The 23138-nt window shown below is 43.0% G+C and overlaps 1 long non-coding RNA gene across 1 annotated transcript; it reads right to left on the reverse strand.

The window, feature by feature from the left end:
* Window positions 1–9287: 9287 nt before the first annotated feature.
* LOC149875336 (uncharacterized) lies at window positions 9288–21953 on the reverse strand. Its single transcript, XR_016440047.1, has 3 exons — window positions 21893–21953; window positions 12749–12823; window positions 9288–9378 (listed from the first exon to the last, which is right to left on the reverse strand). It is a non-coding gene; the product is annotated as an uncharacterized LOC149875336 (long non-coding RNA).
* Between the last annotated feature and the right edge of the window lie 1185 nt (window positions 21954–23138).

The following is a 23138-nucleotide window of genomic DNA, read 5'->3' on the forward strand; positions in this document are numbered from 1 at the left end:
GCCTAGTGTCCCCAGATACCAAGTGACTGGGCCTAAGATTACAGAAACGTGGTGGGACGAAACGCATGATTGGGCGGTCAATGTCAAGGGCTATAGGCTGTACAGGAGGGACAGGATAGGAAAGAGGGGTGGGGGCGTGGCGCTCTATATTAAGGAGGAATACACATCCTCGTTAATTAGCAAGGAGCCAGGGGAGGGGCACTCTGAAGTGCTTTGGGTTAGAGTACAAGGCAGTCGAGGGGAAAGGGACTTAATGGTGGGAGTCTACTACAGACCTCCTAACCAGGGAGAAGAGCTTGACCAGGAATTCTTGGGTCAGCTCACAGAGGTAGTGAAGGCTAAGGATGTGGTTGTCATGGGGGACCTGAATTTCCCGGACATCTGCTGGGAAGAACAGTCAGCCAGGTCTGAATGCTCACATAGGTTCTTGGCCAGAGTGCAGGACCTCCATCTAACCCAGGAGGTGCACAGCCCCACCAGGGGGGACGCCTTGTTGGACCTAGTGCTGGCCACGGGTGATGACCTGGTGAGGGGGCTGCGAGTGCTCGACCACCTGGGCAACAGCGATCATCACCTGCTGGAATTCACCATCCAGCGCAAGGTGGCAAAGGCATGCAGTAAGGCAGCGGCCCTAGATTTTAGGAGGGCAGACTTCAACGAGCTAAGGAGGATAGTTGGAGAAGCGCTGAGGTCCCGGGGGGGAGGGGAGCCAGGTGTCCAAGGAGAGTGGTCGCTCCTTAAGGAGACGATCCTCCAAGCCTAAAGGAAGGTAATCCCAACGAGGATCAAAGGGAGCAGGAGAGCGCACAAGCCTCTGTGGCTCACCAAAAGAATCCGGGAATGTCTCCTTGCTAAAAAGGAGGCTTATACCCAGGGAGGGCTATTCTGTAGTTGCTCGGGGATGTAGGGGGGCAGAAATGGAACTGGGACTAGCTTCCCAGATTAAGGACAATAAGAAGTCTTTTTTTAAATACATAGGGGGTAAAAAGAAGGTCCCGGGTAATGTGGGGCCCTTGCAGGACGCCATGGGAAACTTGGTCGTCACACCAGATGGCAAAGCTAACATGTTTAATGATCTCTTTGCCTCCGTTTTCCTAAGTAGGGACCAGAACAGCCACCTCCCTGCTGGGCCCCGGCGGAGGCACACCTGGGCCACGGGTTAGCGAGGATTTAGTTAGGGAGCTTCCAGAGGGGTTGGACATATTCAAGTCAGCCGGCCTGGATGATCTCCACCCTAGAGTTCTAAAGGAACTGGCCGAGGTCATTGCAAGTCCCCTGGCACAACTTTATGAGCACTCGTGGTGCTCTGGTGAGGTACCAGAGGACTGGAAGAGGGCCAGCATGGTCCCCATCTTCAAAAAAGGCAGGAAGGAGGACCAGGGAAACTATAGGCCGGTTAGTCTCACCTCGATCCTAGGCAAGCTGTTTGAGGAAATTATGCTGGCACACATCCAGGAGGGGCCAGCAGGAGACTGCATGCTTAGGGGCAACCAACATGGGTTCATCAGTGGCAGGTCCTGTCAGACCAACCTGGTGGACTTTTACGATCAGATCACCAGATCATTAGACACAAGGGTAGCAGTGGATATAATCTTCCTGGACTTCCAGAAGGCTTTTGACACTGTCTCTCACCCCACTCTCATTAAGAAACTGGGGGGCTGTGGTGTAGACACCCACACAGTCAAATGGGTCGCCAACTGGCTGGAGGGCCCGCACCCAGAGGGTGGTAGTAGATGGGTCCTTCTCAACCTGGAAGGACATGGGCAGTGGGGTTCCGCAGGGCTCGGTCCTCGGGCCCACGCTCTTCAACATCTTCATCAGCGATTTGGATGAGGGGGTAAAAAGCACCCTGTTCAAATTTGCTGATGACACTAAGATGTGGGGGGACGTGGGTACACTGAAAGGATGCAACAGGCTACAATCAGACCTAGACAGGTTACAAGGGTGGGCGGACGAGAATAGGATGGGTTTCAACACAGACAAGTGCAAGGTGATGCACCTCAGGAGGAACAACCGGCACCATACCTACAGGTTGGGGAACTCCCCTCTTATCAGCACGGAGGCGGAAAGGGATCTGGGGGTCATCATTGACTCCAAGATGAACATGGGCCGGCAGTGTGGAGAGGCAGTCAGGAAGGCCAACCGCACCTTGTCATGCATCCACAGATGCATCTGGAGCAGGTCCAAAGAGGTGATCCTCCCCCTCTGTGCGGCACTGGTCAGGCCGCAGCTGGAGTACTGCGTCCAGTTCTGGGCGCCACACTTCAAGAGGGATGTCCACAGCATGGAGAGGGTCCAGAGGAGGGCCACTCATATGATCAGGGGACAACAGGGCAGGCCCTATGAGGAGAGGCTGTGGGACCTGAACCTGTTCAGCCTCCAAAAGAGAAGGCTGAGGTGTGATCTTGTGGCCTGTTATAAACTAGTCAGCGGGGATCAGCAGGCATTGGGGAAGTCACTGTTTCCCCGAGCACCGCCAGGAGTGACCAGGAATAACGGTCACAAGCTGGCAGAGGGTAGGTTTAGGTTAGATATCAGGAGGCGCTACTTCACAGTCAGGGTGGCTAGGGTCTGGAACCAGCTTCCAAGAGAAGTGGTGCAGGCTCCTACCCTGGGGGTGTTTAAGAGGAGGTTAGATGAATATCTTGCTGGGGTCATTTGACCCCAGTATTCTTTCCTGCCATGGCAGGGGGTCGGACTAGATGATCTGCTCAGGTCCCTTCCAACCCTAGAAACTATGAAACTATAAGAAGCTGCTGAGGGCAAGTAGCCCTGAGTTGCTGAAGCCACCACAGTTGCTGGTCTCAGGCTCTAGCTCCCCCTGGCTGCAGATCTGAGAGAAGCCAGGCAGAGTTATTTTGCCCCAAGTGGCACAATTTGCTCTACAAGAAAGTACATGTCCAGGCATGTGCACTGAGGCAAAAAGTACCAGCTCAAATTTGTACTGCTTCTATCTGAGCATCTGTAAGCACACGTGCTTGCATGTGTGGACGCACCCTTCTTGTTTCTGTTCTCTCTCTGGCCCAACAAATCTTAACTTTTTCTCTGCAAGGACAACCATTTCAGCTAGAGAGGATGAAAGTAGCCACCACCCCCAGTCATTGGTAGTCTGATTGTTAAGAGAATCTCCAGAGAAGTAAGCTTATATCCAGTCAAACAGGAGAGAGAATTGGACTTAATCATTCTGCTTCCTAGACAAATCCACTAACCACTTAGGTATCATAAGGCCCAGTAAGAATATGCTAGGTGTTCTCTGAGTGCTTGATATACTAAGCCCCTCAGCTGTCTTTGACAGAGGAACACTGACCTTCTGAATCCCAGTTAGGTTGTGAGTACAGACAGTCAAAAAGCCTGGGGCTGAATTGATTCACTCTTCCCAGGTTAGGCTAAACTGCATAGATTGAACCAATATGCAAGTAAATTGACATTCACTTCTGATTCTGGCCTGGGCCACACATGCTTGCAGTGTGCTAGAGCATGCCTCCCTGCTCAGCTGGAGCAGATAGCTAGGGCCAAGGGTAGCCAGCCCACCCTGTGAGGTGGGGTTTGCAGGGAAGGTGCAAAGCATCCTGGGATACTGAAGGACTGAGAGTTAATTTGTATCTGGAGAGGGGATCTGGGATAGAAGTTCAATAAAGTAATTTAACCTAAATCAGTTAAGTTTGATACTACATCCATTCAGGTTTCTCTTAAACTGTTTTGGAAGTGGTTTACGTGCACTGAACTTCTGGTGTTTCAGATTTGAACCAGTTTCCAATCACTTATGTCAGTTTGTGTAATTTTTGTCCCTAGCCTTGGGGAACTTTAAGGTCAAAAACTGAGAACTCAGGTGCCTACACAGCTAGGTAACACCTCAACAAGAATAGTTGGGATTACAAATTTGGATTAAGGTGCCTTAATTCTATCTAAATAATATTTTAGGTAGAAATATATGGCATATAAAGTGTGTGTGTGTGTGTGTGCGCGCGTGTGTGTGTAAAGACATATGTGTATATGTATTCATAGTACGTGTATATATAAAATAAGATTTATATGCAATTTTTAATCCTTATCCTACAGACAGGACAGGATAGAGAAGGGTCAACTAATTATCCCTTCTGGCCTTAAAGTCTATGCACATACTTATTGCAGTGATGTAATTTTAAACATGCTACAACTTAAAATACGTCTTGCAAGCTGAAAAAGCCTTGTGCTGCCTAACTGCATGGGTGGGACAATTAATAGCCCCATTAATATGATGGGAGCTTTGCCATTGACTTCAATGTGACCAGGACCTGACCCAATGGTGAACTTTATCCTCTGTGAACACACGAGCTACATGTGCTGCTTAAATGTATCTACAATATGCAAGGAATTTTCCCTGAAGAACTACGTGGTAGCTCTTGGTCCCCAATAATGAAAAGACTTTCTATATGCTTACCTTTGAGTATGTGCATAGTGCCATTAATTTGAAAGAAGCCCTAGAGGAGAGAGTTGGAGGTCAGGACTTCTGAGTTCTCTATTCCCATTTCTGGTGCATACTAGCAGGTCAAAACATTTGAGGGCTTTATTCCGTTGCTTAGCATATGGGGTTGCATTTTCAAAAACTTAGAAAAATCCGTTATGTGTATGCAGGCACATGATCCAGTAGATATTTTTTAAGACTTATGGAAAGGTGTCTAAATATTAGAAAGAAGAATTGAGTCCCTGGATATCAAACTTGTAGATATAAAGTTTAATTTCCTCTGTAGTCTGTTTTTCATTTTTCTCATCTTTCCTTGTAGCATTCATCACTAGCCTTATTTTAGTTATCACTCATGGTCCTTTATTACAAGACTTTGGTACATCTGGAAGTGAATTTACTTTCTTTGGAACTCAGTTACTGCAAGTTATAAAATCATATGCTTGTATCAAACTCATGAGATTAATATGTTCAAAAACACTAAGTGACTTAATAATCTGATTCTCATTGTTTTTTTTAAGTGCTTTAGATGGTAATGACTAAATCCACAAAATAATGTAGGTGTCAAAATATTTAGCATTGTCTTGTCATTTTAGGGTGATCTACAGCTCTGACTTGGGAATCTACACTCCTGATAAAATTCATACCTCAATTAATTCAGTGACAGTTTTGGTATTGACTTGAATGGCACTAGGACTGGAGCCAGTGGTGAATTTTAACCTCTGTGAACAGATGAGTCAAACGTTCTGGGTAAAAGTATTCACAGTGTACAGAGAATTTCCCCACTAGATTAATATAACGGTCACAAAAAAACCTATGGTAAGATTGACTTACATGGGAATAAGTTAGTTGTCCAAGAATGGCATTCACAGTAGTCAGCATGGTAAGTGGTAAGCTGTATCAAGAGGTCAAAACAACATGCTTATGAAATCCCACTCCTCCTTAGGACTATAGGAAGGTGCCACTATCAACATGGATTTCACGGTTTGGAACCCTCTCTTGAAGACGGATGCCCAACTGATCTCTTTCAAGATACAATGAGCACTCAGTCTTGCCTACACTGGTTTTATATTCCATTGATTTCCATAAGGTCAGACTTGATATATGTAATACCTGAGTGAGAAGAACTATACCCAGTGACTTGGCCCAATTTTGCTTTCTGTTGCACTTGAGTAATTCCATTCTAACATGGATAAAATAGAGATAAGAAGCTGGCTCAGTATGTAAACAGTCACTGCTTGATTTTTAGTTTAGAATCTTAATACAAATAACAGCACCAAGCAATAAATAGGCAAACTATACGTGTGTATATATACACACACACAAATCCGGTAAGATGGATTACAGAATGTATCAACATCTCTTTAGTCTCTCTAGTGTTAAAAATTCTGAAGGTATGTAGTTATGTGTTGATGTATTTGTTAGCTTACATGAACCGAGATATATAGATCTAATATTTCACTTCGCAGAAACAGTTTATTTCCAGCAGGAAATATGATGTTTGTGAAATGAGAATAGGCTATTTTGAACAGTTATATACCTGCTGAATAATTGAATTATTACTCATTGGAGGGCAGAATAATTTGTTACCTGTAAGATGCCAGCACTCTGAATCAAAGTAATTACATTCACACTGTCACTTAGTGAAATTATGGCACAAAGCATTATATGAAGAGAAGGCAATTGCTGAAAAGATTTTGCTGAAATAATAGCACCAGTTCAGTACTTCTCTTGCTTCATTCATTGTTACTTTATTATATGGCTAAATAGCTCATTCAACTCTGCTTCACTGGAGTGACAAATAAGAGTGTTAAAAACTATATCTATGAAGGAAAGGCCACACAACATTTAATGAAAAAAATATTAACTAGTCATTTTTAGGCCCATAAATGCGAAGTTGACAAAGGGATGACAAATTTAATTATGAAATAAAAAAGTGAAAGATTTAATTATCCCTTAAAGATTTAGAGGAAACTCTCCACCGGAGGTTTTCCATGTCTTGTTTTTCTTCTTCTTTTTTTATTTTTATTTTTTTTTAAAGAAAAATGAATCCTGACTGGGAATGGGCTCCAAAACTGCAGTACTTCTGTATTCTAGACAGTGAAAAATCATTAGGCAAGACCCTGAAAAGTAGAAAATTCACTTAAAAAACAAATTCTTTTAAAATTATTTGATAGGGATTTATTTTTATCTACGTCTGTATCTATGTTAATTGGTCTACAGAAAGAGGTAGTTAGCCATGTTAGTCTGAAGTCATTTAGAAGCCATGGTAGATATGTAGCTTTAGACTAGGTACAGGCATTCAAAAATCCCAAGGCAGAATTGATCTAAGCTACATGGTTTTCTGTAAGTGGCATTGTTAAAATCGGTAAACAGAATGCACATTTGACCTCTGGTGGGGGGTAAAAAATTCTTAGACCAGGTCCTTCCATTTTTATACCAAACTTCTGTTGTTATGGGTATAGACTGGTTTCCAATCATTTATACCAGTGAAAGTGTAATTTGTGATATGACCTTATAGACTAACCTAATTAGATATATAGAGAAGGAAAACAAGCCTTTGTGAACCAAAGATCGCTTCAGATGAAGTGAACTTCAGTTCCTGAAAGCCTGTGCACTCTCTTGCGCTCTCTTGTTCTATATTTATACACACACACCCTATTTAGTCAATAGGTGCAATGTGTATACACACATGTACCTGCACAGATCCCTCTTCACTCTAGTATCTCAGCATTTCCACAGTACACTATCACAATATATTCTCCAGTTGAAGCAAGACAGTACTATTATCCCCATTTCATGGGGATACAAGGCCCAGAAAGGAAGCTACTTTTATGGCTTAATACGACATTCAGTACTATCTGTACTCAGGCTTTGTAGATGCGATGTCAAAACATTAATAATAGTAATGATTAACAGATTTTAAGGCTAGAAGGGACCTCACAAGATCATCAGGTCCAGCCCCCTGCACCAGGCAGGAAAGACAACTGGGGTCAGGTGACCCCAGCAAGGTGATCATTTAGTCTCCTCTTGAAGATTTCCAGGGATGGTGACTGTCCCACCTTTGGAAGGAGCCTATTCCACAGTCTGGACATCCTGTCTGTGAAGAAGTTTTTTCTAATGTTGAGCCTGAAACAGTCTTCCAGGAGTTTATGGCCATTACTCCTAGTTATCCCCACAGGTGCCCTGGTGAACAGTTGTTCACCAAGCCTTTGATGTATGCCCCTGATGTAGCTGTAAGCCACTATCAACTCCCCTATCAGCCTTCTCATTTTCGGACTGGAGAGTCCCAGATCCCTCAGCCTTTCCTTGTATGGCTTGCCATGCAACTCTCTGATCATACGGGTGGCCCTTCTCTGGACTCTCTTAAGCTTTACCACATCCTTGTTGAAGTGTGCCACCCAGAACTGGGTGCAGTAGTCCAGCTGCAGTCTCACCAATGCCGAGTGGAAGAATCACTTCCCTAGTTTTTCTGGTGATACATCGATTGATGCATGCCAGGGTATTGTTTGCCCAGTTGGCTACAGCATCACACTGCTGGCTCATATTCATACTGTGGTCTATTATTACCCCAGGTCCCTTTCATTTGTGGTGTGGGGGAGTGGGGAGGGGAGGTTGTCCCCAGATGGAGCTCTTTACATTTCTCAACATTGATTGAACTTCATTTGATTCCAATCTGCCCAACCTGCCAGCCTGCCTAGGTCCACCTGTATCTGCAGCCTATCTTCAAGCGTGACCATGCTTCCCCATAACTTGGTGTCATCCATGAACTTGCCCAGTGAGCTCTTCACCCCCATATCCAAACCATTGATAAAGATGTTGAAAAGCACTGGACCAAGCCCTGACACCTGAGGGACACCACTGCCCACTTCTCACCAGAATGGATGACACAGATTCATTCATTAGAACTCCGTGTCCTGCACTGCAACCAGCTCCCTACCCACCTAGCTGTCTCACAGTTGAGTCCACAGTCTTCCAATTTACTCATGAGGACATCATGGGCTACTAGATCAAAGGCCCTTTGGAAGTCAAGGAATACAATGTCAGCCTCCTCTCCCTTTATCCAGGTGGTGAGTTACCTGATCATAAAAGGAGATGAGGTTAGTAAGACAAGACCTGCCCACAAGAAAGCCATGCTGGCTATCATTCAGAACCCTACCTTCTGCAAGCTTACTGCAGATAGACTCCTTGATTAATTTTTCCAGGATTTTCCCTGGGATAGAAGTTAGGCTAATTGCCCTATAATTACCTAGGTCTTCCCTCCATCCTTTCTGATAATGAGAATGTGGTTATTTGTGTGGAGGTGCCCAAATACCCAGATCAGAATTAGGACTCACTGCTTCTATCACTCTGTGAACACATAGGAAAACCTGATCCCCATCTTTATGAGTTTACAATGATAGATCTATAATACAATGCTCATGCGGGCTGTGTGGACAACCTCACCATCCATTCTGGACTCCCTTTGGAAAAGCTCCATATATTCTTACCTGATCACAGGAATGGGCTTAATTTAAAAGGCAAAGTGATGAGTAAGAGAAGGCAAAATGGAAGATACCAGTAATGATTACATATGTTGAGTTAGTTCACATGTAATATCTATATGGTTTTGAGTCATCCAATTAATCAATTATTGCCTATTTAGGTAATTTCAGAGCGCTTGCTTCTTATTTTGGCCATGAACTGCCAATCCTTCACATACTTTGTCATTGATTCCATATTTGTGCTCCTCTTCACATCTACCTGAATCTTTTGCCTATTTCAGATGAAAGATACCTGTCAAATAGGCTTCAGTATTTATCCTCTTGTTTTTTAACATCTCCAGTGACATCACAGCAAACTTACCATTCATACCAACCCAGCTGTGCCAGCTTCTCCTGGATGTGAACAGGGTATTCTGAGAAAGTACCGACTGTTGACTTCAGCGACAGCATGGCCTAATTGGGGACACAAAATAGTGATTGGGGAAAGGGGTTAATGAGTTTTGTTATCATGGGATTTAGAAAATCTAAACCAAGATAGCTGGGGAGGCTGGGAAGCAGTGACGGGAGGGTTTGTTTTCTGAGCAGGAGCTGAAGCACGAAAATAGATAATGTTTTTTCTTTAGAAGCCAAGATCTCAGGAGTGGTTTGCTCCTGTGAGAGATGCATGTAAGCAGCTGAAGGTATTCACCACTTCACTGGGGCATTAAGCACTTCGTTAAGATCTGACTTGAAATGAGTAGAAAGAAGAAGGATTTAAAGCCCAATTCACATCTATGCTAGGATTAGTACTGGTGGAGGGGTGAAAAGGGAACTTTCTTGTGCTCTTCAGTGACAGAAGAAGCTGGTAGGACTGTGATATGGATTAGGGCAGCCAATAACCACTGAAGTACAAAACCACTCCATTTAAGCCCTCTTCTACCTCCAAGCCCCCACCTACACATTATAGGTATTGAGCAATTAATTGGTTGGTTGTACAAACTGGTTGGAGACAAACTACAGGTGTAAAGTAGCTTTTTACATATAGATACAGAGAGTTATACATATTTTCAATATGTTATACTTTATGTTATACTTTGAAAATATGTATTAATTTTATAGCTGGTTTCTATCAAGCTTCCATTTTCATGTGTAGTAGGGTCTCCCTCCAGCTGGGAACCCAGTCAGCTAACAGGGCTCACAAATGCAGGGCTATGCAAAGCCCAATGAAAACACCCTGGGCCCTGGGGACTGCCGCTTCCATGATCTCTAGAGCTCATGGGTATGTGAAACCCTCAGGCCCTGGGAATTGTGGCTGCTGTGATCCCTAGGGCTTGTGGGGGTGTGAAGCCCCCGGGGCCTGGGGATCATGGCTGTCATGATCCCTAAGGCTCCAGGATGCAGGAAACCCCCAGGGCTGGAGGATCACCACAGCGGGGGCCTGTGGGGTTCCTAGCTGCTTTTTGCCAATGCCGAGGGAGAAGATCCTGAGCTCCCCCTCCACCAGAAGCAAGGGGTGATGGGATCTAATAAACGATCCCACACTCATGCCTCCAGCCATGCACATGTGTGTGAATTGCCCAGATCTCTCTTTGGAAATCAATCCCCATTCCAGGATCTCAAGGTAGGCTTCCTTAAACAGAGTCCCTGAAAATTACATAGCCACTTCAATAAATCTTGGCCTACATCAATGATTCTTAAACTTTTGTACAAGTTTCCTCTTTTCCTAGGATCTCTTTTATCTCCTAAACAGACGCCCACTCCAGCCTCTTTTCATTTACCAGTAAGAGGAGTAATTATGACTTTCAGGATTACAATCCAGGGACTATATCATGTGTGGTGCTGAGTACTCCAGGTATTCTATACTTTAACCTCCCACTGAAGTCAATAAGAGTTGAGGTAGCAAAGGTATCCTTAAAACTGCTTAGCACCACGCAGCGAGTAATGCAAATCAGAGCACTGTCCAGGATGTGACAGTTGCTCAGTTGTCTATTTCCTTCTAGGATTTAATTCTAGGACCCAGAGATATTTTGCAGAAGAACGCAGGGGCTAGCACATCTTGGCCAGATTCCAACTCAGGTAATTACATTCTGTCACCTTGGATTCCTCCTGCAACTGAGCTTAATAGCCACAATGTGACGTGGGTTCACAGATAGTTCTGAAAATAGGCAGGTACATTACTATGTTATTTAAGCCTATAAATACTAGAATTAAAACCTTGGTATACACCTGCTCAAAAATAAGCAGACAGTGATGGAAGAATTAAAAAGAAAAGAACAAATCAGGTTAACAGAGCTGGTGGAGCAAAAATGATATCCTTTCAGTGTCTCCCTTGCTGACAACAGAAAATCTCTACAAACAACACAGGAAAAGCTCTGAACCTTGGAAGCGAATTGCTTTCCTAGAGATCGTCCAGCAGATATCAGTGTTCCTATGACAAGAATAATTCACATATATCCTAGAGATTTTAAAGTAGTTGTAATAATAAATCATCACACGGCAAGTGCGTCTACAAGCAATGCACTACAGCAGCATTGTGTTGGTGGTCACAAACCGTGTCGCAGTAGTAATGCGCTCCCTTGTTATAGTGCATTGGTATGGCGATGTAGCAGCTCAAAATAACTGCGCCACGCGCACGTCACAGTATGGGCTGTTACTGCACCATCACTTAGTACTTCCAAAAGGAAGTACTAAGTGATGGTGCAGCAACAAAGCCGCTTTTGGGGCACATGTAGGTGAGCCCACTATAAGTTAACGTTACCACTTTACTTTTTTTTCTTAATGAATACACTTAAGTTAGTGCAGAAAGCCATATTCTGGGGGGGAAAGAGGCCTCTGTTTGCATTCAGGCATGTCTGACAGAAAGATAGCAAAATAAAACAAGCAGCACTTTTTATCCTATAAACTACCTATGTTACACGTGCCAAACTGACAGTTCTATATTGGTGTGGAATGAATATTGTGCTTCATGAATAAAAACCAAGTGAGAATAATCTTGTTTGAGTACAAATCTCTGATTGCCTCCAAACAAATGGAAAGCTTGAAGTTAAATATACAGAGAATGTGAGTTATTTCCAAACATCTATGTTTGATCTGAATGGAGTAAGTCTGCTGAGACAGCTGCTTCTAGCCTGCTTTCTGCCAATTATATTTTCAAACTCTTTATTTTTCCCTTAAGGTTTTCACCAGAGAGCTTATCACTAAATTGGTACCCCTTAGAGCTGAAGAACCCCCAAACCCCAAAATGTTTAAATCCAAGTTTGAGCACTGGGAGAAATCCTCACCTGTATAAACTGGGGTAATTCTGTGGAAGTCAAAGGAGATCTGACAATTTTGCAACAGCTAAAGAATTGGCTCTTTGTGGTTGGGCCTTTATATAAATGTACATACAGATCAGGGGTCCATTTGACTTGCATAAAGTCACAGAAAAATAGGGCATGGAGAAACCTTAGGAGGTCGCCTAATTCAACATTCTGTGGAATTTCAAGCTATTTCAGAGATTTCAAGGCTGTTTTCAAATCCCCCCTCAGTCTTCTCCAGATTAAATAAGCCCAATTCTTCTAATCTTTCCTTGTAAACTATGTTTCCTAGACCCCTAACCATTTTTGTTGATCCCTACTGAACTCTTTCCAAATTGTCCACATCTTTCTTGAAGTGTCATTCCCAAAACTGGACACAATAACCCAGCTCAGGTCTCACTGGTGCTAAATCAAGTGGATGACAGTCCACTACAATCCCCCAGTCTTTTTGGCAGTACTGCAACCTAGTCAATCATTCCCTAGAGGGTATTTGTGCATTTGATTATTCAATACTAAATTCATCCAACTTTTTTTTCCTTAAATCATACCAGTTTGATGCCTTCTGATGTTCGGGTTTCTGGAGGCCCTGAGAGAATGACTCGTGCCTCGCTGCTGATAGTTGTCTGTGAAGAAGAGGAAAGAGAGAGGAAGTGCCCATCAGCAACCTACAGGGACTGATCAGCCCGTTCATTGCAATGCGGTGAGAGCCAATGAAGGATATAATTTAAGAGGAATAAAAACAACTGATTAGATCACTTTGTGAGCATCATGAAAGTCTGTAGCCATATGAGCCAACTCAAAAATTAGTCCTTGTGCTTCATGGAATAAGCTGGTGGCTTCTTAGAGCTGAGAGAAATTTTCTCCCTGTGAGGAGACATAGTACTGTTGCAACATGTGGACATGATGATGGGGTGCGGGATGGAATTCGTCTTCCTCAGATGCATCAAGTATTGAGCACTGATCAAGGGTCAATATCAGTCAAAGGTCCTGGGCACCCAATATATTATAATTTGCATCAGTCATGTACACAGATATAAATTACACCAGAATCTGGAATGCGCAGAAGACCAGCTTCCTGCATCCAGTATTATAACAGGTAGGTGAGCTTTTAAGAACCAGTTTGCTCTGGCCAAGTGGCTATCCCAGGATAAGCTGCAGACACACAACATCTACACTGGTATAGCATGCACTAGTACAGTTTTATCCCACTTTTTCTCAAAGTAGTGCTTACAGAATGCACTTAAGTTAGACTGAATGTCTGCTACTTTTTAACACCAGTGTACAGGACCTATGTCTTAGCTTTTAAAGGTTCCTAGAAGAGTCAGATTTGTTGTTTTCAACTTTTTTAGGCTCCAGACACCCCTCATTAGACTCCAGACACTCCTCAGCACATGCCAACTCTCATGGTTTGATTACAGAAAAATAACTCTGCAATTCTTCTGTCAGAAACAGCTTAGACTCAACCAGTCAGAATGTTTTTAACATTATCCATTCCTGTTTGAAAGCTCAAGGTTTAACTTGTGAATCATATTTGCACACCTACCAGTGCTAATATTGTGTGGTACCCTGTGGCACCCTTGAAAGGACCTCAAGGCACCTCAGGGTACTGTGGCACCTTGGCTGAGAATCACTAAGTTAGATGTTCAACTCTCATTGAGATTTTGGTGCTCAGCTCCCTTAGTCACCCTGGAAAAAATCTCATCCTAAAAGGATAGCCAGGAAGAATCAGGGAGGACTCAGCGTCAAGCATATACGATTTTAACGTATGAGAAGCTGCCAATGGATATTCTACAATAATCCAAGAACTCCTTTCTAATATTATTAAGAGTTCCTTCCTTCAATAATTGTGTAATTATTAACTGATATATCATCTGAGTACACCTTCTGAAATCCCAACTATATTTGGCTTTTTAAGCTTTGAAATTACACCAATGAGGAAGGAGTTATTTAGCAATTTCTTTCACATGCATTTTATCTTTCAGGTGGGGGGGGTGGAGAGATCTCATTTTCAAAGTACATTCATGATAAGTGTTGATCTTTATTTGTATCTGTGTTGCTGAATTTACAACCAGAACCAACTCCCATTGAAAGCAATAGCAGAAGCTTCATTGAAACGGCCCATTAAAATTTACCAGATGCCAAACTCTTAGGCTGTCTTGAAAATCGTAACCCTATAGACTTTTATCCATCCTTAATCTGGGTCTAGTCCTTTAAGTGGCTAAACACACTTAGTGCCCTCCAGACCTAAGCAGATACTAGGAGCTTGCAGGCTTGGGCAATCTCTTTTCTTTTAGCATGTCCTTCAGCTGTTACAGACTCTCAGCATTATCAGTGATATTCCTGTCTTTCCCAGTGCCTCAGGTAAAACACCTGCATTGTTGTTTCTTGGAGGTATCATAAAATGAATATGCAAACACTTTTGTTGGCTTCCTAATGTAAAATGTCATATCCCTGGCAGATAATGCACAAATGCTTCCTGTTTGAAGTGCTGGCAAAGAATTCATGAATGATAAATTAAGATTTTTTTCCAGGTTCCCCAAATCTATGACTAAATGATGGCATATTTGCAAAATTTAGAGGGAGATCAGAAACATGGCACTGTATCTGAGGTTCATTTGTAGAAGGTAAAGTAGCATATGTTATGAGTCAGTTAATCTCTTTACGGCTTTATCCAGCACAAATTAGGTTCTGTGGTCACTGAGTCACAGCAGGCTGTGGGCTGCTGCAGCCTTGGAGCTTTGTCATGATTCAGCTGCCAAGAAATGAACTGCTCCATGGGCACAAAAATTGGCTTAAGCTGTGTGAGTTCCAGGCACACATGCACTGATCCAAACAGCTCTTCCTCCCTCTGTAGCAAGCACACTTCAGTGTGATTGCTTTCTTACTCTCCAATGGACATGATTTTAAGAGGGTGCAGTTGGAAGCAATCGACTGTGTTAATGCAGTCTTAGAGAATTAGTAAAAACAGTTAGAAAAGTCTTTTAGTAGAAATGATGGGAAAGATTTCATGAAAAACATTTAAAGCCAGTCAGAGGAGAGTACTAGAATTCACAGTTGTACACTGAGGGTTTTGCGTGTCTCCTTAGTGCAGTGACTGAATTTTTGTTGTGTTGTATTTGAACAGCTAAGTGGTAAGAGTAGTGAGAATGTGAATATTTGGGGTAGAAAGGACAAGACGGACGTGTTTATAGAAGAATTCGAGGTGCAGATTAGTAAAGATAAAAGCAAGACAATGGTTGTTGCCAAAAATGGTACCCAACAGACAGAACAATTACATCAAGCAGTAAAATCTTCACTGTAGTTGAATTTAAAATACCTTGACTCAGTGATCATTAGTGACAGAAAGACTGGAAAAGAATTGACAAGGAGGTTGCAGCTTGCAGGGAACTTTTAACTAATTGTTAAAGAGTTAGTCTGAGACAGAAACATCCCCAGGGAAGCAAAGCTGGCAATGTACAGAGCTTATTACATCCTGATGGCATGCAAAGTTCAGAGACTCAGGTTCCAAGGAAGGGGGATTTCAGCTGGTTACAGACTATATAAATAAGTTTTCTAAGGGCAACTGTCGGGAAATTGAAAAGCATCTGAATGAGGAATGTCTGACTAAGAAGAATGCAATATCAGGGGAGCGGGAAGATGCAAGTAGAAAGATGATGCCTGCTCTGGTTTGGTCACATGACACTGCTGCACAGGGACACGACAATGGATGCTGAAGATGCAAAAGGAAGGCAAGAGGCCAAAGAGAAGACCACCAAGAAGATGGGATGGCAACGTGCAGAAGGAAACGATTACAAGAGGGGATTCCTGAGAGTAAATAATGGAAGAAAAGAAGTAGGAAGTTAGAAAGAGAGGGATTGGAATGAATATATTACCAGACCCAGCAAGATGCTGCACTTGTCGATTTATGATGATGATGATGATGATGATGGTGGTGGTGGTGGTAATGGGAAGGAGGAATGCATCGAGTCTGAGATTTGTAAAGCAGTCAAACAGAGTTGGAAGACACAGTTCTCATTAAAAATAATTTCTCAGTTGGCTTTGAAAATCTCAGTCTAAATCACTCACTGGAGGCAGAGCATGTAGTATAGACATTCTCTGCCTCTAGCAAGTGGACATGGGTGCCAGGGTGCACTCAGGGGTGCATGGGTGCCAGGAATCCTGGTCCTAGTCCCACCTTTGTTGTCAATTAAGCTTGGAACTTACATCCCCTTGTGAAATGGAGATACTGTTTGCCTCCCTCACAAGGGTGGTGTCAGGCTTAGCTCAAAACTTACTCTTTGTGCAAAATGCTATGAAAATATAAACGGCTATTTATTAATATTAACAGTGATAATAATTAAAATATATCCCTTGGTCATTTTCATCTCTAATTTCTGTGATTCTTTGTAAGGCAAGATTGTCTGGAAGGATGAAGTATAAAACACAGGGTATGTGCCCAAATGTGACACACTTGAAACCATTGTACAAGACATATTAGCTGTATATTGATAACGATAAGCTTTTGTCATTGCTACTTTACAGTAACTGTGACTTTGCCAGGAAGGTCTCTCAGATAAAGGCTATCAATTAACTGAGCAAAGTGCACCCTGCTGGAAAGATGCTAAGGGTTGTTCATTTCTAGGCACCTGATTTAGCAGGCTCCTGAACTGTAGACACCTCCTGAAGTTCAGCAGTCCTGACGTCTAACCTCTGTGAAACAATCCCCTCCTCTTCTTGCTTGTTGAATACAGAAGTAACATTTTTTTAATCGTACAGATAATTTCAAAAGCACTGAAGTGACTAAAAAACATAAGATACTTTAGGATATATCTACACTATAGCAGCAGATTGTCTCAGCTGAAAGGTTCCCACCTGCTCACATGCTCCAAATGCAGATCTATGTCAGTGAAGGAACTGCAAAGTATCTCTTTGAGGTGACCCCAGTCTCTGGTGTGCTTGAGACTACCCCCAGAGCAACCTAACCAGTCAGGTTTGAAGCATGTGATGGGTATAGGTGAACAAGGCATGCTTCAGGGCATCCCAACAGATACATCCCCCAAAATTTCCTTTGAAACAGAATTGTAAAAAATACCTGTAAGACACAGCATGTGGCTACAGTATTCAGTAGGTAAAAAAGGAAGAGACTTATAAGTCCTGTTTTCTGAAGGTGCACAGGACTTAGGCTCCTAAGTTTCTGTGATGTTTTTGAAACTTTTGCCTCTCATGTCTTTGCTTTTTAAGCAGACAAGATCCATACACTGTGCATGGAGAGCTGTCACTGTAACTCGGATCAGATGTCCTAGATATTGCAAAATAACGGCACTACAAACTCAAGGGAAGCAGCCGGACAGCTACTGTGCAAACAAAATTCAGAAAAATGGAAATGTTGTTTTATTAACATTTTAAAGAATATCCCTCTCTGATATTTCTAATACAAAAACAGGTGATGGGGGAATACAGAATTTTTAATCATGACCTAGAATACTCAATAGTATATTACTTATGCTTTCCAGATCCCAGCTAATGTGCACGGGATTGTGTGGGGCAGGGGGCAAGAGAATAAATATCCAATATAATGGTCATTTAAACCAATTTTTAAGAAAATGGTTTTTCAGGTCTCTTGAAATCTACTGAGTAGCTAAACATTATTATATTGTACCACACAAGGCTGCATCAGAGGTAGTATGACATAGCCCTTGATGAGGATGTTACAGAGGCCCTGAAGGAAATCCTTAGTAGAATCTGATTTTTTAAAATTAAGTATGTGCTTAAATACTTTACTATAGGAGCAGCTCTGAATCATTCAGCACACAGTACATATTAGTGTGGCCTATGTAACCTTTCACTAGGTCACTTTTAACTTTCAAGTCTTAAAAAAGTAAGTGGTGCCTGTCAATGTGCTGGGAGGCTGCTTCAACAAGCTGTAAGATTAATCAAGCCAGCCTCCATGTCTTGTGTATTAGGCCTGTGTGAGTAGGCAGCTATTCGATCCGGCTTCAGATCCAGCTGCTTCAGATGCCAGGGATCCAGTCTGGAGCTCCGGACCGGGTTTCTGCTTCGATCCAGCCGAAGTGGCTCTGAAGCTTTGGAGCCGCCTTGGAAATCCAAACAAAGGGCATAATGGGGAAACAATGAAATATCTATAACTTTGTTGTTTTTTGTCTGATTTGGATGAAATTTGCAGAGGTTGTAGCCTCTGCTGGGAGCATGAAGCTTGCTAAGTTTCAAGAAGATGGGTGCAGAGGTTTGGGTGGGGGAGCAGAACTGCACCTCAAGCTGTGGACAAGCAAAACTCGTGACATAAAACACACAGTGTCACCCAAGGTGCAGCAGGATGAAAGCTGCAGGGATGGTAGCCCCTGCTGCGGCCCTGAAGCCTGCCAGCTGTCAAGGAGATCAGTGCAGGGGTTCTGGGGCCCTTCACCTCTGGCTTCTGGCAGACCAAACTCGTGACATAGGTGCTTATGCAAGTGACTGTCTCTGTCTTGGGCAGTTGATTGTTTGTATTGATTATTTCCTTTCCTTAGTCTGTGGTTTTGTAGGTGTTAATTGATGCTAATTAACTGGTTACATTAGTTAGCAACTGTGTATTGAGCTGGTCCCTAAGTGATTCATAATTGATTGGTAGCTGGTAACACAGTAGCTTAACAGCCAGGCCTGCAGTAGTTCCCCCTCCCTGCCCGAAGACAGACACAGTTGCACAAGCACCCATGTCACAAGCTGCCTGTCAGCAGCTAGGGGTGCCAGGCCCCAGAACCCCTGCACCTATCTCATTGACAGCTGGCAGGCTTCGTGGCTGCAGCAGGGGCGGCCATGCCTGCAGCTTTCACCCTGCTGCGCCTTAACACATACAGTGTCACCCATGTCACATTTTTTTTGTCCTAGCTTGAGGTGCAGTTCCCCCCAGACCCCTGCACTTATCTCCTTGAAACTCGGCATACTTTGTGACCTGAGCAAGGGCTACTATCCCTACAGTTTTCAGCCCGCTGTGCCATAACATACACAGGGCCATGTATATCATGTCTTTTGCTTGTCAGCAGCTTGAGGTGCTGTTCCCTCTAAACCCCTGCACCAATCTTCTTGAAACTTAGCAGGCTTTGTGGCCTCACCAGGGGCTACCATCTCTTCCATTTTCACCCCCATGTGTTGCAACATAGATATGACACAAGTTTTGCTTTCAAGAATGTGGGGTGCAGTTCCCCCTGAACCCCTGCACCGATCTTCTTGAAATGTGGCAGGCTTCATGCTCCCAGCAGAGGCTACAACCCCTGAAAATTCCATCTAAATCAGACAAGAAAAAAAAAAAATCAACAAAGTTATAGATATTTCATTGTTTCCCCATTATACCCTATGGCCAGATCTCCGAAGCACTTCGGAAGCTCTGAACCACTTCAGAAAGCTTAGCGAAGCCAGCACTTCGATCTGAGCTTGTTGCTTTGGACATAAAAGTGTCCGAAGCCTCTCTGGATCCAGAGCACAGTCCGAAGCCTTGCACCGCCCTATTGTGCATCAGCATCCCTGCACTTCAAAATGGGGGGAGGGGTTGTCTTTGTTGAAGTCCCCCTGCCACCATTTTGAAGCATGAGGACACTGATACATAAGATGCTGTGGCACTTTAATTAGAGCAGCTCTTGGAGCCACCCACAGGGCACATGTAAAAATGTCCAAGACAACTATACTGGGTCAGACCAATAGGTCCATCTAACCCAGTATCCTGTCTCTGACAGTGGCAAGTGGAGGCTATAGAGAGTCATAGCACTGAGCCAGATATCTCTAAAGTGATTTATCCCTTATTCAATACCTTCCCTGGCATCCACCATTATTGGTTTACAGATGCCAGAGGAAACAACTCTAATCATTATGTTCAATAGCCATTAATTGATCTATCATCCATTAATTTAAGCAGTCCCTTTTTGAACCTGGCTATGCTATTTGCCTCCATCATCTCCTGTGACAATGAATTCTACAAGTTAACTACTCATTGAGTCAAAAAATACCTTCTTTTCTTGGTTTTAAGTCTGGCACCTACTAATTTTAGTGAGTGCTCCCTAGTTTCAGTACTCTGGGATTTGGTGAACAACAGGTCCTTATTCACTTGGTCTACCTGCTTCATGTTTTTATAGACCTCTATTGTATTCCCCACCCCCCGCAAAAAAAATAAATAAAAAATCAGCCTTCACCTTTCCAAGCTGAAGAGTCTTAATCTTTTTAGTCTGTCTTGGTATGGCAACTGCTCCATGCCTCTGATCCTTTGACTGCCCTTCTCTGTACCTTTTCCAGTTCTACTACATCATTTTTGAGATGTGGAGACCAGCTCTGTATGCAGTATTCAAGAAGTAGATGCACCATGCACTTCAGGCACTTGAAAGCTGCTATTAAATCCCCTCTCAGTGTTTTCTTCTGCAAATTAAATAAGCCCAGTTCCCTCAGCCTGTCCTCGGAAGTCATGTGCCCCAGCCCCCTCACCATTTTCATTGCCCTCTGCTGGACTCTCTTCAGTTTGTCCACATCCTTCCTGTAGTGGGGGTGGTGTGCCCAAAACTGGATGCAGTACTCCAGATGTGGCCTCACCAGTGCTGAATAGAAGGGAAGATTCATTTCCCTCAATCTGCTGGGAACGCTCCGAATATACACCCCTGTATGCCATTAGTCTTCTTGGCAACAAGGGCGTGCCAAGACCTATATTCAGCTTATTGTCCACTGTAACCCCTGGGACCTTTGCTGCAGAGCTGCTGCTTAGCTAGTCAGTCCCCAGCCTGTAGCAGTACATGGGATTGTTCCATCCTAAATTCAGCACTTTTCAATTGTCTTTAGTAAACCTGGTGAGATTTCTTTCAGCCCAGTCCTCCAATGTGTCAAGGTCTTTCTGAATCCTAGTCCTACCCTCTAGCATATCTGATAATTCCCCCCAGCTTGGTGTCATCTGTAAACTTCCAGAGGGTGCACTCCATCCCATCTTCCAGATCACTGATGAAAATATTGAATAAAACTGGCCCCTGGAGCACTCCACTTAATGGCTCAATGTCTAGTTATCAGTCAGTATCAGTTACTACTTTCTGAGCTTGATGATCTGACCAGTTTTCTATCCACCATTTCCTGGTCATCAATGAAAATGGTGACTAAAATTGGGCCCAGCACATATCCCTGCAGGACCCCACCTTGTCTTCCCTCCATCCTGAAAAGTGACCATTTAGTGACCTACTCTTTGCTTCCCATATTTTAACCAGGTCTCAGTCAACAAAAGAACCTTCTCTCCAATCCCAAGGCAACTATGCAAAATATAGGGTTTTCCACAAGTAGTAGCATCACCTTGTCAAGTCAAATTATTTTGAGTGATTCTCATTCTCTAGCTGTCTTTAGTCTCTTCTTTCTGTGCATTGTTTTTTCTTCTTTGACCCCAGCTCAGAACTAGAGAGCTTTCCTGAAGGTTCACCCAAACATCAGCATGCCTGCAAATTATAATGCTCACCAAACTTTGTGGTTGATACAATTGATTTTATGACCCTATGTCTTATATACACTGTTTGAGGACATGTTCCTCCAGGGACCTCTGGAGTAACTTTGTAATAAAGAGCAGTATTTGTTTCCTACTGAACAACCTGTGTTGCAGGGATGCCTTCCTATTCCATCAACAAAGTGATTCTTATTTGCTGGACCAACCTATCAGAACGCAATTAACCATGCCTTTATTGCACAGGTATTGTGCAAGTTACCTCTGCTTTAGCTTTAAAATAAGCACAGTCAAAGAGGAGGTTTTCAGTCTCTGTGCTGGATCCAGTGTATTGAAGCTGAGCAAAGGATAGCAATTCAGCTTTAGATGCTGCATAGTCCCTGCAATAAGAACAAAAACAACAGCAACCATATAAACACCAACACAAAATTATCTCCCTAAAACATAATGAAGAGCACATTAATCTCAGCACCTTGCTTTATATTAAGCAGTATCCTAAGGGGAAACCTTATTCTCTCAGCTCCCACCGACTTGCATATAAATCTAATTGAGAGCTGGATAAAGCTGTTCCTTATCAATTGTTCTTAAATTTAATCTCCACAGACTTGATTAAGAAAATAGAAGTTAAATCCCAAAATAGAGACTTACAGATTTACCCGAACATTGTCCTGCTTTAAAGGACAGCAAGAATCAACAAACTAAGCAGTAGGTTTTGAATATGTCTCTGAACAGCATGAAAATTAGTATAGTACCATATTATACTAACCATCAGTCTTTGCCTGAAAACTACATCTCCATAGCCCAAAATGGATTCTCCTGAAAAGTAAGTGGGGACCAGATTCTATCTGACCTGTTTGGTGCTGAAGTGGCCATATGCACCTAAGGGCATTCGATTCCTCCCTGAAAAACTGTTAAAACCAAAGTGGGCAGGTTATATTCCTCCTTACTGCATTTTGTGATTCAATCTTAAAGCCAACTTCTTCCTCATCTAAAAAAATAGAAGCACTAATGGATTTTCAAGTATTTGAACAGGGTGGAACAAAGTGGAATAAAATTTCCCCAAGTCTATTTGGACATTTAATAGGAGGCACAGACTCTGGCCCAGGATTTCTCCAAGTTATTGGTGCAGCTGATTGGTCAGCTCACCAGAACACAGACAGAGGTAGGCAGAAAGAGACATAAGATTTGGGAATCTGAGGAACAAAACATAAGCCAAATATTTGAAACTCAAACAACTAAAATTAAGCTTCTATATCCATAGTTAGCAGGGCTAGTCAAATCTTTTCCAACAAAAAACTTTTTTTTAATGAGAAACTGGTTTTTCCAAAGAAATGGATCTCTTTTTTTTTTTTGCAAAAAGCATAATTTTTTTTTTTTTTTAAATTGGACTGGGGGTGAGATGGGGTGGGGGAAAGGAGGCAGAAAAACAACAATCACCTCCCTCCAGATATTAAATTTTTGGAGCTTTGATTTTTTTTTTGCATGAAATGCCCATTTTGTTTTCATTA

The sequence above is a fragment of the Crocodylus siamensis genome, chromosome 1 (assembly GCF_052110815.1).
Source record: "Crocodylus siamensis isolate JL-2025a chromosome 1, ASM5211081v1, whole genome shotgun sequence".
NCBI lineage: Eukaryota > Metazoa > Chordata > Crocodylia > Crocodylidae > Crocodylus > Crocodylus siamensis.